We start from the raw sequence: 7,885 nt of genomic DNA, 5'->3' as shown, positions 1-7,885 counted from the left end.
CTGGGACTGGAGTTAGGGACAGTTGTTAGCTGCCATGTGGGTGCTGGGATTCGAACCCAGGTCTTCTGAAAGAACAGCCAGTGTTCTTAACTGCTGAGCCATCTCTCCAGCCCCAAGAGAGAATGTTTTGATCCAGATAAAAAAACAAAATGAAACAGCCCTAAAACATACCACACTGTCTTCCAACTTTTACTGTTTTCTGCCGTCTTTACTATTTCTTCAGTCTCTGTGCTGTGACACATGTATATAATTTTTGTTGTTGTCGTTAGCATTGGACCAAAGAAAAAGCCACTTATTCTCAGCAGTTTGGTCAGTTATTGATTTTCACAAAAACAATTTCCCATTGCAAGAAAAAAATCTTCTCTTATCTCGTCTTTCCACACTTGTTGGTTCTTCCCTCTCCTCAAATACACCCCTTTCTATTTCATCTCTCTTTTTGTAAAAGTCTAGATTTTCACTCCTCTGGCTTACAGTGCCACACCTGGGCTCCTTCCTGTAAAATCTTAAATTCCATCTGAATGTGCTTAGTTGCGCCCACAATTGTTGGGCCACAACTGTGCTCACAGACTCATCTTGTCTGGCAAGTTGATAGCATAACACATCGCAACCGAGCAGAGCTGATGGTGCGAATTCACTCCTGACAGCGGCATTGAGCCCCCGGCATTGTAAAGTAGGTGGGCTTCAGTTTCAGCAGCATCTTGACTTCTCCGTGCCTTGTAACCGAAGTGTACAGAGCCTGCAGCAGTAAGGGTGTAGGTGGCTCTGGCTTGTAACCAAGAGCAGCGGCAACAGACTGTACTATGCACGGGGCCTCAGGGTTCTCCCTAGCTAAAAATTCATTAGGAACTGGCCCCTCCTCACAATATTGTGATGTTTATCTAATAACCTCATGGATGCTAGAGTTCCTTTTTCCACCCACACATGGTGACTTCATTGAAACTCTTTAACATCTGTTCTCAAATCAGTGAGGCACTGAGGATTAACACTACATAATGAAAACTTTTATCTTTCTTGTTGCTGTTGTTGTCTCTCACTGAAGTTTAATTGGGGAAGGATTAAATGGTCATGAGTTGCCAGAACTAGGTTAGGGACTTGGGATAACAATTGTCATATAATGTGGTGGAGATCTGAGCAAGTGGAAATCTAGGAGATCTGGAATCTGAGGTCCAAATATGAAGATTTTGATTTTGGGAGCAGGATATGGTTAAAACATTTAAAGAAATGCAAGGTTTAAGGTTCTTCAATATGATTCACCCAGTTTTAGGAACTGTCCTAGAAGGTAGGAATTAAAGAACAATTAACCTCCCACTGTTGGAATCCACTGTTACGACCAGAATATGACCAAAAGCAAGTGAGCTGACTTCCTGTTAAACATCTGACCTATAGGAGGAGCCTGGAGAGTTAAAATGCCCCTTAAGCCTGGATTGGCTATATTCTAATAAGAGTTGTGCCTACACTGAGACTAAATGGTCATAAAACATGGAGCAAACCAGTTAAGAGCAGTAGAGAAATGGCTTGAAGTGGTCAGATCAAAGATCTATATCCCAGAAGCAGAGAAATAGAAATCTAAAGGAGGAATCTGGAGAACTGACTCAGCGGTTAGGAGCACTGACTGCTCTTGCAGGATTTGGGTTCAAATCCCGGCACCCACATGGCAGGTAACAACTGTCCATAACCTCAGTTGGGGGATCCAATGCATTTTTCTGGCCTCCATAGGCATTGCATGACACAGGTGCACTTACATGGAGGCATAACGCTCATACACATAAATTAAAAAAAAAAGAACATGGAACATTAGGAGTTTAATAATGCCTTATTAGTACCCTGAATTAATGCCAAATATAAGACTGTTGCCCACAATTCAGGTTTTGATGAAGCATGTGCATGGATGCATGTCTGTGTCCGTGTGTGTGTGGGTGTGGGTGTGGGTGTGCACACGTGTGTGTATAGTGATGTTTGGAAAGGCCAGTTCCATTCATTGTGCCACAGTAGAAAAAATACAGATGCATCATGTCCCCCTCTGTAGGAATAGAATAATTCTCAGAGTCTTAGTGAAGCAGAGCTTGTAGTTGGAACAAACATATAGCATGAGAGCTAATGAAAATGTCTCCTTCACTGTGAATTTTCAGGAGTGTAGGATCAAAGTAGTCTTCTTGCAACTGTTGGACTTGTTTGATCTGGTCATTCAAGAAGCATTTATTGATTACTCCTTATATTTCTGGCATTCTTCATTTGAAGATATAGTATAGAGACGTGCACAGTAGATGCTTAGCAAATGCTGGTAAATAAAATTTGAACTAGATCAGCAGGATGACAAGTAGGCTACTCTTTCCATTGAGATGTTTGTTTCTGGTGAACTTAATACCAGAAAACTTTTTATCTTAGAGGATGGGAAGGGTCTCTGAAGCCTCCCTGTTGTCTGTTTCAAACTAGCGCCCAGACCCTAGCACTCAACAGCTAAGGGAATGCTTAAATGTTAGTAAGGTCCAGATAAAGCACCAAACATTCTTAGCACTTTATCTACTGTTTCATTGAAGGGTGGGGAAGGATGGCTGCTTCAGCATTGCCCTAGTGGGAAGCTCTGCCCTCTGCAGCTCCATCTTGGTTGTATGTCTCCATAGTCAAAACAGAAGTCACTCAGCTCTTTCTCCCAGACTCGTCTTTGTTTCTGTGGTAATCTCAGTAGTCCAGCACCAACGGTTTCATGGTTTTTCCTGCAAAGACTATTTCTGTTTCTCTCAGATAGAAAAATCAATGAATGACAAAAGAAATGGTTCCATCTAAGCCCGCTAGTTAAACCAGCGATGCTGTTTGTTTGTTTGTTTATTTGGTTGGTTGGTTGGTTTGAGTAATTTACAGGAACGTAGCCTACTTAACTTCAGAGACTTTGGTGATTCAGAGACTTGTACCAGGCAGCTACGCCACTGAAGAGCTTTCTCTCCTGAAGCAATTGTTTCCCGAGCGTGTAATCTCTGTCAGGAGTCTTGTGAGCCTTACAAGTTTGCGATCCCCCTCAGCCTTGTTTCTTGTGAACTTTATGAGCCTCAGGAGTCTTCACCGTCCCTCTGGGAGAGAAAATTTCAGCAAGGAGGAAGAAGTGCAGCATGTTGCACTTCTGTTTCCGGTCTTTACAGGAATCTCTGTGTTCTATAATTGATATTATTTTGCATTCCCACCAACGTGTACAAGCTTCTCTCTTCTTCGTATCCTCACCAACGTCGTTCACATTTTTATGGCAGCCATTCTAAGAGATGCGAAAGGACATCTCATTGTGATTTTCATTTTCTGATGATTAATCATGTTGACTTCTTTTTTACGAACATGTTGGTTATTTGTATCTTTTCTTTGGAAGTGCCCATTCAGACCTTTGGCGAATTTTAAGTTCTCTTTTTATTTCCTATCTGCTGGGTTGTTTGTGGTTTTATTATTAATTTTTTAGTTATTATATAAAATAATGGATTGAGTTTTTAGTATATATGTGGGGTATTAGCTTCTCATCAGATGTATGGTTTGTAAACATATCCTTCCAACCTATAGTTTTTTCTTAATTCTGTTGTTTGTTTTGTGGTCCATAACCTTGTGGTTTGATGTAATCCACTTATTTATTTTTGTTTCTGTTGTGAGTGCTTTCAGAGTCATATCTAAAAATCATTGCCCAGACCAAAGTTACAGAGGCTTCACCTTCTACTTTCTCTATAACAGTATTTCAGTTTCAAGTCTTACACATGAGTCTGTACTTTATTTTGAGTGAATTTGAGGATACAAGGATGATTTGATAGAAAAGCAAGCGTTTTCAGCATATTAACAGAGGGATGGGCAAAACCACCATTATGAAAATAAATGCAGAGAGCTGGACGTGGTGGGATGTCCTGTTATCCCAACACCTGGGAGATTGAGACAGCAGGATTGCCATTAGTTTGAAGCTAGCCTTGGCTCCATGGTAAGACCTAGTCTCAAACAAAATGAAGGAAAATCACTTGAAAAAATTTAATATCCTCTCATGATGGGACCTCTGAATTCTATAGGCATAGAAGAAATTGTTCTCAGTGCATTAAAGATGTGACTACTTGGAAAGCCTACATCTAACATCATACTCAGTGGTTGAAAATTGATATCCTTTTCCATAAGATACAAAGCAAACCTAATACTCTCACACTTCAGTTCAGCACAGTCCTGAAATTCTTAAGTAGAGGAAATAGGCAACAGATAAAAATAAAATCATCTGAATATGGTTGGGAAAAAAGGCTCTGAAATTGCATTCGTTTGCAGCTGACAAGATCTTAAGTCCAGAAAACCCTAAACAGTCCACCATAAATGGCCTCTTAGCAACATACTCTGGTCCAAAGGCCAAAAATGTCAAAAGTTTTTGGGAGTTCTTTTCCAATCCCTAAAAGATTTTAGGGTCACCTCTTCAGAGGGGGGAATGCAGCAAAAAGCCCCATAAAAAAGAAAGAGTACATGAAGTTGTTCAGGAAAAAGTGATGGGGAGCTATGGGGGGAGTTGGAGAGGAGGGAGTGGGCATGGATTTGATCAAAAACCTAACATGCATGTATGAAATTCTCAATAATTTTTTAAAGTTAAAAAAGTTATAGATTGATGAGTGCATTGAATGAGGTTTCCGTTTCTAAAATCAACATACAAAACTTAGTATTTGTTGAGGGACAAATACATGACTGTTGGATAGTGTACCTGTTTGACAAGCATGAGGACCTGTGTTTGGATTGTGGCATCCACAGAAAAGGCCTGACATATCTGTGTGCTCACCTGTCACCACAGCAGGGAGGGGAAGGGAGGTAGAGACAGGAGGATCTCCGAGCTTGCTGGCCTCTGACTATAGCTTAACTCTAGGTTCAGTGAAAAACTGTCTCCAATGAATCAGGTGTTGAGTGCTAGAGCAGAACACTGTGTTCTTTAGGTCTCTGTGTGTGCATAGACACGTGCATGTACAACACACAAAGATACACTACACTTGTACACACATGTATGCTTTTACACACATGCGATGAAGACAATCATAGCACTTCTTCATCTAATAAAAATGTTTGAAGTAGAATTCAGGTAAATAATTCTATATAAGAGCAATAACCTCTTTGTACCAAAAATTTTCCTCAAAGCCTTAGGGACAAATTTAGCCAAAGAGGTGAAAGACCTTTATATTGAAAAGCATAAAATATTAATGAAAGAATTAATCCTCCATTTGGATAATGAGCTCGAGTAATTTTCTCCCCCATTCCCTTGTCACCATCTTCTGTCTCCTGCTGTCTCCTTTAGACAAGTCCCCCCTACTTTCCTGTCTTATTTTTGTGCATGGCCCATTGAGTTTACTATGCCAAACAACTAACAGAATTTTCAAAATCATTTTATTGTAAAAATTAATCAAACCTGTGCTTTGATGCATCCCCACTTTAGAGGGCTCTTCAGGACTGTAGCAGTTCTAGATTTTCATTAGTACAAAGTCCTACATATTCATCTCCTTCCATGAAATCTTATTCTGGTTGTCTTTTATTCCCAAAGTCAGAGTGATATTTCTAAAATACATACTGATTATGTTTCTCTGCATCTTAACATTGTTTAATGGCTTTCTATTGCATTTTGGACAACTTCCAAATATAAGATATCATATAGTGTCCTTAGGGTCTTTTAGTTCCATAGTGCGTTATTAACATGTCAAATCTATACCAAAGCTTTTAATCCCAGCACTCGGGAGACAGAGGCAGGGGGATCTCTGTGACATCAAGAACAGCCTGGTCTACATAGTAAGTTCCAGGCCAGCTATGGCTACAGGGAAATCCTATCTCAAAAGGATTAAAAGAAATTCCATTCCCAAAGGTTTATAGACCATGATGACCACTACAGAAAGCAGCAGTCTTGATGTTTGCAGACACAGGTCTAGTCTACACTTCATTTTAAGATTATTTTATTTATTATTTTTATTTTATTTTTTATGTGTATGATGTATGTAAGAACACCTGTGTTGTACAATGCCCACGGAGATCAGAAGAGGGAGTTGGAACCCCTGGAACTGGAGTTATGGATGGTTGTTAGCCACATGTAAGTGCTGGGATTCAAACCCGGGTCCTCTGCAAGAGTAGCCAGTGCTCTTAACTGCTGAGCCATCTCACCAGGCCCTCATCTACATTTCTAGGAGAAGCAGGTACATTTAAGGCTAGGATTATGCTAACCTGTATGAAGTAAGGGGAGCTCTTGCAGACATATAACATTCAGCACTATAAAATTCTTCATTCACTTATTTGTGACCTGAGTTTCCTGTTTCCCTTAATCCTCAACAGATACATAAATTAAAACAACTGTTTAAAAGCTAACCAGTAAAAAATTAATACAAAAATCTATTTCTTATGTGAGGTAGAATATGTCTGGAGATGATAAGAATAATTCATGGGACTGGAGAGATGGCTCAGTGGTTAAGAGGTCTTTCCTACAATAATTTGCGTTTATGAATTTAAAAACTCGAGAGCTATCTCAGTCAGTGAAATATTTGCAAGTACTTACCTTGCAAGCATGAGGACCAAAGTTCAATCCCAGAACTCATATCAAAACAACTAAGCATGGTGGCATGTCCGTGTCATCCCAGGAGGTGGACACAGCCAGAGTCTTGGTGCTCAGTGGTCAGGCAACTTTACCTACTTGGTGAGTTCTGGGCCAATGAGAGACCTTGTCTGAATTGAAAAAAAAAAAAAAGAAACAGATGGATAGACCTTGAGGAACGATGCCTGAGATTGTCTTCTAGCATCCATACACACATACTTGCTCACAGCAACATCCACTCACACACACCCAGCTGCACCTGGACACACACACATTCACACATGCATACATACACACATGCATATATACATATACACATCCAATCGTGCATACATGCATTCACATATACATGCATACATACACACATTCACACATGTGTACATATATACACACATGTATACATAATACACATCCATTCTCACTTACATGCACAAGAATAATTTTAAAATATCAAAGGTGGCAATAATAAGAGTGAGCAGAAACACATGCACACTAATTACCTGCCCAAACAGCACTGACTGCTTAATACTGCTGTACTGTGTGCTCAAAGATAACACTTTTTAGATTTGCAAGTTTTTTTTTTAAATTTAATAATCACACGATTAGAAGAAGCATTTCATTACAGCTTTAACATATTCAGTAACAATTTCCAGAGCAGAAATACATTGTTTTCAAAAGTGGGTCTAAATTTTTATGTTCATAGTTGAATTAATACAGTTATACAATATTGAACTCAGTATAAACCCTGTAAGACATAATACTGAATGAGTTTTACCCCCTAAAGATCTCCATTTCATTTTAAAAGATGCTGTTTCCTACATTTTTTGACATTTCTGTGTTTTTTTGACATTTATGTTTTTTTAGTTATTTAATAACCACATAATTAGAAGAAGCATTTCATTACAACAGCATTGACATATTCAATAACAATCCAGAGCTAAGATGCATCTCTTTCAAAATTGGCTATAAATTTTTACATTTATAGTTGAATTAATACAGTTATACAATATTGTACTCAGTATAAACCATATAAGACATAAAATTAGATGAGGTTTTAACCTTTAAAAAAGATCTCCATTTCATTATTAAAATACACACTTTCATACAGAAAACTTCATTTTTAATGCAATTAACACTAAGATGTTTGCACATGTGTTTCTAATCTCAATATATTTGATTATTACTAGTCACAGCCGGTTACTTTCTGAGCTCCTTGTCATCTGAGCATGGATATAAAGTCATCAGGTAGATTTCAATGGTGATGTTTTTCACATCTACTAATTATTAAGGAGTGAATTTTTATGCTTTGAAGAATTATTAATTTTTTAATTTTTAAAA

The sequence above is a fragment of the Nannospalax galili genome, unplaced genomic scaffold, assembly GCF_000622305.1.
Source record: "Nannospalax galili isolate Female #2095 unplaced genomic scaffold, S.galili_v1.0 scaffold1220, whole genome shotgun sequence".
Taxonomy (NCBI): domain Eukaryota; kingdom Metazoa; phylum Chordata; class Mammalia; order Rodentia; family Spalacidae; genus Nannospalax; species Nannospalax galili.
This window is presented reverse-complemented; position numbering follows the sequence as displayed.